Raw genomic sequence first — 8951 nt, 5'->3', positions numbered from 1 at the left:
AAAGAATTTCTTTTAACTTTTTATCTTGTAAGGTCGCTCCAAATTTTAAAAGTCGAAAATCCAATCCAATGGAGCGATACTATAAAAAAAAAAGTTAAACATTTTAGGCGAATAAATTTAATATTTTCATTTTTTGTCCCATGAGGATTTCCATGAGGGGGGGGGGGAAATAAAAAAATAAATATTTTTGAATTTTTTCTTTGCAATTTTTTAACGTTTTTAAACGTTTAACGTTGATTCTTAACATTTATTTAATTTTTTATTATATTATTTTCAAATTTGGACTCAACAGTGAAGAAAAATCAAACAAAATCTCACAAAAAAAAAAATTTTGAAAAAAAATTATTTTGGTCACGTGACCTAAAAAATTTTTTCATCTAAATATGAATAGGAAACGTCTTGTTTATGCAAATTTCTTTTGATTTTTGTATGATTTTATCGTAAACAGTAATTTTTCAGTTAAAAAATTCAAAAAAATGTCAAAAATATTTAATTTTTTAATTAAATTTTTATTTTTCCCCCTGAATTTTTTTGACAAAATCGGAGGGGGGGGTGACAAAAAATGGATATATCAAATTTATTCGCCTTATTAAAAGGTTGGTATTTTTATAGTTTTTAAAAATTTTTGCATTTTGTACGAAAAAAAAATATTTTAATTTTTTTTTGTCTCCTACCCATTTGAATTTCAAAAATTTTGGAAAAAACTATTGAATTTCATTTGGAGCGGCCTAACTGCAATTTTCTTAAAATTTTAAAAATTAATTAGGCCGCTCCAAATTTATTTCGAAATTGCCTCCCCCATTTTGAATAAAAAAATTTTTCAAGTCAATTTTCAACCCATTTTTTAATGGGTTTCAAAGCTAAAATTGAATAAATATTCATTCTAAAGATGATTTCCTTCATAATCTCCTTGATTTTTGAAGAAATAAAAAATTTTTTTTCCTTGACCGTTTTTTGAAAAAAAAATTAAAACGGTCATGAAAATTTTCAAGTCAAGTTTCAATCAACTTTTGATGGGTTTCAAAACTAAAATTTAATAAATATTCATTCTAAAGATGATTTCCTTCATAATCTCCTTGATTTTTGAAGAAATAAAAAATTTTTTTTCCTTGACCGTTTTTTGAAAAAAAAATTAAAACGGTCATGAAAATTTTCAAGTCAAGTTTCAATCAACTTTTGATGGATTTCAAAGCTAAAATTGAATAAATATTCATTCTAAAGTTGATTTTTATCAAAACCTGCTTAACTATTAAATAAAAAAAAATTATTTGGTGCACAGCGTTACTGACACACACACACACACAGGTCGAATTTAATACCGCATTTTTTCTTCGAAATGCGGTAAAAATTTGAAATACAGTTTTTGTCATTAATCAACATTTTTGTTGATTTTATGGTATCTACATTGAGATTTGATAATTAAAAATTTATATCAGAGTATTTGAAGTTAAAAATTTAAACAAAAAAAATTCGTAAAAATAACTGTCAAAAAATTTTGAAAATAAATTTTTTTAAAAAAAATTTTAAAGAAGAAAATTCATGTGTCATTCATTTTTAAAATAAAAATTTTAAAACATTTTTTAAAAATTTTGGGAAACTTCTTGAAAAAATATGAAAAAAACCAAAAAATGGTCAATTTTGATGAAATTTTTAACTTTTTACCGCATTTCGAAGAAAAAATGCGGTATTGAACTCGACTTGTCGTGTGGTTGTTGTGTCATAAAATGTGATTTCAAAAATTTTCTTTAGCTTGGTAATTTTTCCAAAACAAAAGTTGTACGTGATGATTAACTATTTTCAAAAAAAAATAATTTTGGCTGAAATTTTTTTTTGAACAATTTTTTTTGCTAACATCTTTAAAAGGCTCCTGTACATCGAAAACGCAGAATTTTAGAAAAAGTCCAAAACAAAAGTTGTTTCTAAAGACAAAACCTTCAATTTGAGACGGAGAACGGTGATCTAACTCAATTTTAAAAAATGGGTACATGGATTCCCTCAATAATAAGAACGTGATCAATTTTTTTTGCTAACATCTTTAAAAGGCTCCTGTACATTTAATTTGGAAAAAAAAAATTCATTTTCTAAAGACCAAAACCTTCAATTTGAGACGGAATTTTCAATTTCAAAAATGGGTACATGAGCCCTCATAATAAGAGAATTTTGGCTGAAATTTTTTTTGTAACATCTTTAAAAGGCTCCTGTACATCGGAAATGCATAATTTGGAAAAAGTCCAAAACAAAAGTTTTTTAAAGACAAAATTCAATTTGAGACGTTTTTCAAAAATGGGTACATCATAATAAAACATCTTTAAAAGGCTCCTGTACATCCAAAACGCAAAATTTGGAAAAAGACAAATGTTTCCAAAATGATTTCCATCAAAATTTTGATTTTTCAAAACAAAATTTGAGTCCAAAACAAAAGTTGTTTCTCAAAAAAAATTTTTTTTCTTGACCGTTTTTCGAAAAAAAAATGGGTCATGAGCCCTCATAATAAGAGGATTTTTGAAAATTTTTTTGATCAATTTTTTTTGCTAACATCTTTAAAAGGCTCCATGCAAAATTTTTAAAGCAAAAAAATCAAAATTTTTTTTTTCATTCCAAAGAAAAAAAATTTCGGTCATGAAAATTTTCAAAAGTTTCAATCAAAAACTTTTGATTGTTTCTAAAGACAAAACCTTCAATTTGAGACGGAGAACGGTGATCTAACTCAATTTTCAAAAATGGGTACATGAGCCCTCATAATAAGAGAATTTTGGCTGAAAATTTTTTTGATCAATTTTTTTTTGCTAACATCTTTAAAAGGCTCCTGTACATCGGAAATGCATAATTTGGAAAAAGTCCAAAACAAAAGTTGTTCAATTTGAGACGGAGAACGGTGATCTAACTCAATTTTCAAAAATGGGTACATGAGCCCTCATAATAAGAGGATTTTGGCTGAAATTTTTTTTGATCAATTTTTTTTGCTAACATCTTTAAAAGGCTCCTGTACATCGGAAACGCAAAATTTGGAAAAAGTCCAAAACAAAAGTTGTTTCTAAAGACAAAACCTTCAATTTGAGACGGAGAACGGTGATCTAACTCAATTTTCAAAAATGGGTACATGAGCATAATAAGAGGATTTTGGCAAAAATTTTTTTTCAACATCTTTAAAAGGCTCCTGTACATCGGAAGTTTTTGGAAAAAGTCCAAAACAAAAGTTGTTTCTAAAGACAAAACCTTCAATTTGAGACGGAGAACGGTGATCTAACTCAATTTTCAAAAATGGGTACATGAGCCCTCATAATAAGAGGATTTTGGCTGAAATTTTTTTTTATCAATTTTTTTTGCTAACATCTTTAAAAGGCTCCTGTACATCGGAAATGCATAATTTGGAAAAAGTCCAAAACAAAAGTTGTTTCTAAAGACAAAACCTTCAATTTGAGACGGAGAACGGTGATCTAACTCAATTTTCAAAAATGGGTACATGAGCCCTCATAATAAGAGGATTTTGGCTGAAATTTTTTTTGTAACATTTGGGCACGACGCAAAATTTGGAAAAATCGGAGAACGGTGATTAACTCAATTTTCAAAAATCGGAAACGCAAAATTTGGAAAAAGTCCAAAACAAAAGTTGTTTCTAAAGACAAAACCTTCAATTTGAGACGGAGAACGGTGATCTAACTCAATTTTCAAAAATGGGTACATGAGCCCTCATAATAAGAGGATTTTGGCTGAAATTTTTTTGCTAACATCTTTAAAAAGCTCCTGTACATCGGAAACGCAAAATTTAGAAAAAGTCCAAAACAAAAGTTGTTTTAACATCAAAACCTTCATTTTGAGACGTCTAACTCAATTTTCAAAAAAAATTTTCTGAAATTTTTTTTGATCTGTAATCGGAAATTAATTTTTTGTTTCTAAAACATCTTTAAAAGGCTCCTGTACATCGGAAATGCATAATTTGGAAAAAGTCCAAAACAAAAGTTGTTTCTAAAGACAAAACCTTCAATTTGAGACGGAGAACGGTGATCTAACTCAATTTTCAAAAATGGGTACATGAGCCCTCATAATAAGAGGATTTTGGCTGAAATTTTTTTTGATCAATTTTTTTTGCTAACATCTTTAAAAGGCTCCTGTACATCGGAAACGAAAAATTTGGAAAAAGTCCAAAACAAAAGTTGTTTCTAAAGACAAAACCTTCAATTTGAGACGGAGAACGGTGATCTAACTCAATTTTCAAAAATGGGTACATGAGCCCTCATAATAAGAGGATTTTGGCTGAAATTTTTTTTGATCAATTTTTTTTGCTAACATCTTTAAAAGGCTCCTGTACATCGGAAATGCATAATTTGGAAAAAGTCCAAAACAAAAGTTGTTTCTAAAGACAAAACCTTCAATTTGAGACGGAGAACGGTGATCTAACTCAATTTTCAAAAATGGGTACATGAGCCCTCATAATAAGAGGATTTTGGCTGAAATTTTTTTTGATCAATTTTTTTTGCTAACATCTTTAAAAGGCTCCTGTACATCGGAAACGCAAAATTTGGAAAAAGTCCAAAACAAAAGTTGTTTCTAAAGACAAAACCTTCAATTTGAGACGGAGAACGGTGATCTAACTCAATTTTCAAAAATGGGTACATGAGCCCTCATAATAAGAGGATTTTGGCTGAAATTTTTTTTGATCAATTTTTTTTGCTAACATCTTTAAAAGGCTCCTGTACATCGGAAACGCAAAATTTGGAAAAAGTCCAAAACAAAAGTTGTTTCTAAAGACAAAACCTTCAATTTGAGACGGAGAACGGTGATCTAACTCAATTTTCAAAAATGGGTACATGAGCCCTCATAATAAGAGGATTTTGGCTGAAATTTTTTTTGTAACATCTTTAAAAGGCTCCTGTACATCGGAAACGCAAAATTTGGAAAAAGTCCAAAACAAAAGTTGTTTCTAAAGACAAAACCTTCAATTTGAGACGGAGAACGGTGATCTAACTCAATTTTCAAAAATGGGTACATGAGCCCTCATAATAAGAGGATTTTGGCTGAAATTTTTTTTGATCAATTTTTTTTGCTAACATCTTTAAAAGGCTCCTGTACATCGGAAACGCAAAATTTGGAAAAAGTCCAAAACAAAAGTTGTTTCTAAAGACAAAACCTTCAATTTGAGACGGAGAACGGTGATCTAACTCAATTTTCAAAAATGGGTACATGAGCCCTCATAATAAGAGGATTTTGGCTGAAATTTTTTTTGATCAATTTTTTTTGCTAACATCTTTAAAAGGCTCCTGTACATCGGAAACGCAAAATTTGGAAAAAGTCCAAAACAAAAGTTGTTTCTAAAGACAAAACCTTCAATTTGAGACGGAGAACGGTGATCTAACTCAATTTTCAAAAATGGGTACATGAGCCCTCATAATAAGAGGATTTTAGCTGAAATTTTTTTTGAACAATTTTTTTTGCTAACATCTTTAAAAGGCTCCTGTACATCGGAAATGCAAAATTTGGAAAAAGTCCAAAACAAAAGTTGTTTCTAAAGACAAAACCTTCAATTTGAGACGGAGAACGGTGATCTAACTCAATTTTCAAAAATGGGTACATGAGCCCTCATAATAAGAGGATTTTGGCTGAAATTTTTTTTGATCAATTTTTTTTGCTAACATCTTTAAAAGGCTCCTGTACATCGGAAATGCATAATTTGGAAAAAGTCCAAAACAAAAGTTGTTTCTAACATCAAAACCTTCAATTTGAGACGGAGAACGGTGATCTAACTCAATTTTCAAAAATGGGTACATGAGCCCTCATAATAAGAGGATTTTGGCTGAAATTTTTTTTGATCAATTTTTTTTGCTAACATCTTTAAAAGGCTCCTGTACATCGGAAACGCAATATTTGGAAAAAGTCCAAAACAAAAGTTGTTTCTAAAGACAAAACCTTCAATTTGAGACGGAGAACGGTGATCTAACTCAATTTTCAAAAATGGGTACATGAGCCCTCATAATAAGAGGATTTTGGCTGAAATTTTTTTTGATCAATTTTTTTTGCTAACATCTTTAAAAGGCTCCTGTACATCGGAAATGCATAATTTGGAAAAAGTCCAAAACAAAAGTTGTTTCTAAAGACAAAACCTTCAATTTGAGACGGAGAACGGTGATCTAACTCAATTTTCAAAAATGGGTACATGAGCCCTCATAATAAGAGGATTTTGGCTGAAATTTTTTTTGATCAATTTTTTTTGCTAACATCTTTAAAAGGCTCCTGTACATCGGAAACGCAAAATTTGGAAAAAGTCCAAAACAAAAGTTGTTTCTAACATCAAAACCTTCAATTTGAGACGGAGAACGGTGATCTAACTCAATTTTCAAAAATGGGTACATGAGCCCTCATAATAAGAGGATTTTGGCTGAAATTTTTTTTTATCAATTTTTTTTGCTAACATCTTTAAAAGGCTCCTGTACATCGGAAACGCAAAATTTGGAAAAAGTCCAAAACAAAAGTTGTTTCTAAAGACAAAACCTTCAATTTGAGACGGAGAACGGTGATCTAACTCAATTTTCAAAAATGGGTACATGAGCCCTCATAATAAGAGGATTTTGGCTGAAATTTTTTTTGATCAATTTTTTTTGCTAACATCTTTAAAAGGCTCCTGTACATCGGAAATGCAAAATTTAGAAAAAGTCCAAAACAAAAGTTGTTTCTAACATCAAAACCTTCAATTTGAGACGGAGAACCGTGATCTAGCTTAATTTTGAAAATCGGTATGTGAGCCCTCATAATAAGAGGATTTTGGCTGAAATTTTTTTTGCTAACATCTTTAAAAGGCTCCTGTACATCGGAAACGCAAAATTTGGAAAAAGTCCAAAACAAAAGTTGTTTCTAAAGACAAAACCTTCAATTTGAGACGGAGAACGGTGATCTAACTCAATTTTCAAAAATGGGTACATGAGCCCTCATAATAAGAGGATTTTGGCTGAAATTTTTTTTGATCAATTTTTTTTGCTAACATCTTTAAAAGGCTCCTGTACATCGGAAATGCATAATTTGGAAAAAGTCCAAAACAAAAGTTGTTTCTAACATCAAAACCTTCAATTTGAGACGGAGAACGGTGATCTAACTCAATTTTCAAAAATGGGTACATGAGCCCTCATAATAAGAGGATTTTGGCTGAAATTTTTTTTGATCAATTTTTTTTGCTAACATCTTTAAAAGGCTCCTGTACATCGGAAATGCATAATTTGGAAAAAGTCCAAAACAAAAGTTGTTTCTAACACGATTCTAACATCAAAACCTTCAATTTGAGACGGAGAACGGTGATCTAACTCAATTTTCAAAAATGGGTACATGAGCCCTCATAATAAGAGGATTTTGGCTGAAATTTTTTTTGATCAATTTTTTTTGCTAACATCTTTAAAAGGCTCCTGTACATCGGAAACGCAAAATTTGGAAAAAGTCCAAAACAAAAGTTGTTTCTAACATCAAAACCTTCAATTTGAGACGGAGAACGGTGATCTAACTCAATTTTCAAAAATGGGTACATGAGCCCTCATAATAAGAGGATTTTGGCTGAAATTTTTTTTGATCAATTTTTTTTGCTAACATCTTTAAAAGGCTCCTGTACATCGGAAACGCAAAATTTGGAAAAAGTCCAAAACAAAAGTTGTTTCTAAAGACAAAACCTTCAATTTGAGACGGAGAACGGTGATCTAACTCAATTTTCAAAAATGGGTACATGAGCCCTCATAATAAGAGGATTTTGGCTGAAATTTTTTTTGTAACATCTTTAAAAGGCTCCTGTACATCGGAAACGCAAAATTTGGAAAAAGTCCAAAACAAAAGTTGTTTCTAAAGACAAAACCTTCAATTTGAGACGGAGAACGGTGATCTAACTCAATTTTCAAAAATGGGTACATGAGCCCTCATAATAAGAGGATTTTGGCTGAAATTTTTTTTGCTAACATCTTTAAAAGGCTCCTGTACATCGGAAACGCAAAATTTGGAAAAAGTCCAAAACAAAAGTTGTTTCTAAAGACAAAACCTTCAATTTGAGACGGAGAACGGTGATCTAACTCAATTTTCAAAAATGGGTACATGAGCCCTCATAATAAGAGGATTTTGGCTGAAATTTTTTTTGCTAACATCTTTAAAAGGCTCCTGTACATCGGAAACGCAAAATTTGGAAAAAATCCAAAACAAAAGTTGTTTCTAAAGACAAAACCTTCAATTTGAGACGGAGAACGGTGATCTAACTCAATTTTCAAAAATGGGTACCTAATTTTTAGTTATTTGAGGACCCTGAAGGTCTGTGGGCAGTCTCTTGGGTTGTGAGGTGTATGTAACCGTGAAATGGTCATGAGGAGTACATAAATGTGAAATGAGAGGAATGAACATGTGACTTGAGGAGTATGAAAATGTGACTTGAGGAGTACAAAAAAGATCGAAATGCGGTACAGTATGTCGTTCTTTAGACGACTACTTTGTCTATTTTTTTTTATTTTGCCCCATTGGAATTTCGACTTTTGAAATGGGGCATGGGACAAAAAGTTCAAAAAAAATTAGGAGCGGCCTACTACTTTTTTAAAAGATTTAAAAATTTACATACGAATACTCAATTTTGCTGAGGAGGCTGTATCTCTTAAGACAACTGAGAAAAATTCGAACATTCAACTCAATCAAAAAGAAGAAAAATTTCCTTCGAAATTTGTTGAGTAAATTTATAAATTTTGAAATACTTTTTTTTATATAAAATGGCGAATTTTTCGAGATTACGTACTTGCCTTATTGTGAAAAAAAAAATTTAAAATAAAAATTTCACTGATCCGTTCTTTAAAACTTCAAAAAGAGAAATATTAAAGTTCAATAAAATAGAAAAAAAAATTCAATAAAACTCCAAAATTTTTGCTATAAATTAACTCTATGATACTTTTATTTACTGTTTCTTTTTTTTTGTAGATTAGATATTTTTTTTGCATCTTTCTGTTCCA

Source organism: Culicoides brevitarsis, chromosome 3 (genome assembly GCF_036172545.1).
Source record: "Culicoides brevitarsis isolate CSIRO-B50_1 chromosome 3, AGI_CSIRO_Cbre_v1, whole genome shotgun sequence".
Classification (NCBI taxonomy): domain Eukaryota; kingdom Metazoa; phylum Arthropoda; class Insecta; order Diptera; family Ceratopogonidae; genus Culicoides; species Culicoides brevitarsis.
Note: the sequence above shows the minus strand (reverse complement) of the source record.